The following is a 1,857-nucleotide window of genomic DNA, read 5'->3' as shown; positions in this document are numbered from 1 at the left end:
ATGCATATATGTATATTTTTCTATATGTATAAACGTATTTGTATATATAAATTTATATACAATTATGGATTTATAAATATAGACGTAGATATTTACATATATATATATATAATGTATGTATGTATATATGTATATATATATATATATATATACGTCTATTTATGTGTCTGTGCAACTGTGTCTATGCCTGTATATATGTGTATGTCTATATATGTGTGAGAAAGTATGTATGTATGTATATATACATATGTAGCTCGCTCAAATAAATCAGTCAAACTAGATCTGGTCATACAGTTGATATTTGAATGTAACGACGGATATGTGTGTGTATTTCGAAATCCGGAGGAGTATGTTTATGGACGTTCATATTTATAAGTGCGTAGTATTCGTCCAGTACTATCACAATATTTATATAATATCTGCACAAGCCTTATACGCACGTACTCAAGAAGTGTGTGCATCATGAAACCTATGTACCCGCTGGAATAAGTTGGTGCGAGTACGTGCTTTACTTACACTCATGTTAAAATGTTTACTTACACTCATGTTAAAATGTTAATTTACACTCATGTTAAAATGTTAACTTACACTCATGTTAAAATGTTAACCTACGCGCATGTTAAAATGTTTTCTTGCACTCATGTTAAAATGTTTACTTACACGCATGTTAAAATGTTTACCTACCTGCATGTTAAAATGGATTCATGTGGGGCTGTATTCTTCCGCAGACATGCATGCATGTACGCACATATATCTGTGTGGCGCGGATCTCATTCGACCAGTTTCTTCTATGGTTAAACAAAGTGTCCGTGTTACCTATGTACTACACCCGCTTTACTGATACCGCATATCTGGTCCCCATGAACCACAGTGCCAGCAGTAAACGAACGCCGTCCCGAAATGTGTCTATCTGAATACCGAGACGGAATAGAGTATACGGGTTTATGCTACGAATCGGGAGCCAGTAGTTCACAGTGACGTATCCTCAGAACGGTATGCTGCTTAATAATCTTACAACCAGCTTTTAGACTACGCACTCATACGCAGTACTTTTGAACCACTCAGAATATAAAACAACCCAAAAACTGTATACTGGCCGGGTCGAGTTGAGACGCACAAGTACAAACGAGGCAGGTGTGCAGCCTGTGAACAATGTTTGGGTTGTATATCACGTTGTGAGGGTAACGACCCTGCAAAGGGAATGCTTGTTGCTGTATGAGTACCAACCAAAAGGGACAGAAACGTAATGAAATGAGCAGACACCGGCCGACTACTTACACAATCGCGATTAGACAATCCACACGCACGAGAGAGATTGTGGGATATAATTACACAGAAGTAAAAGAATATGATTTTACACAGAAGTAAACGAAGCGGCATCAGAAGTGATAGCGAAAGGAGAGGGAAAAATAGCCTTGAAAGACGTATAAACAATGTGTTGGGTACGAAAGCTAGCCCCCATAATTGTACAGTCATATGCATTTAAGTTGACAGGTAACTCTACCAATCGCAACCTACTTGTTAGTCATGTTAGAGATTTGTCAAACATGTATAATAACGACGATAGTCTCTCCGAAGGATAATCGAGCCAATGATTTCTATAAATACACTCTAGTCATGAACATAGACAAAAAGGCACTGCTGGCACGACAGCAGAAAATTCTGAATAATTGGCAAACGCACCACTTCATTCAGGTAAATAATGAATATAATAACGAGAATCATGAAGGGTCTTTAATATGTTCAACGCAATCCACAACGAGGAGCATAGTAAACCTGTCAGTACTACGATGGTGAGAGATCAGTTACTGTTCGCTTTGCTGCCGCTAGACTTGGTGATGATGTCGAAGTCGAAGC

The sequence above is a fragment of the Sphaeroforma arctica genome (genome assembly GCF_001186125.1).
Source record: "Sphaeroforma arctica JP610 unplaced genomic scaffold supercont1.625, whole genome shotgun sequence".
Lineage (NCBI taxonomy): Eukaryota > Ichthyosporea > Ichthyophonida > Sphaeroforma > Sphaeroforma arctica.
Note: the sequence above shows the minus strand (reverse complement) of the source record.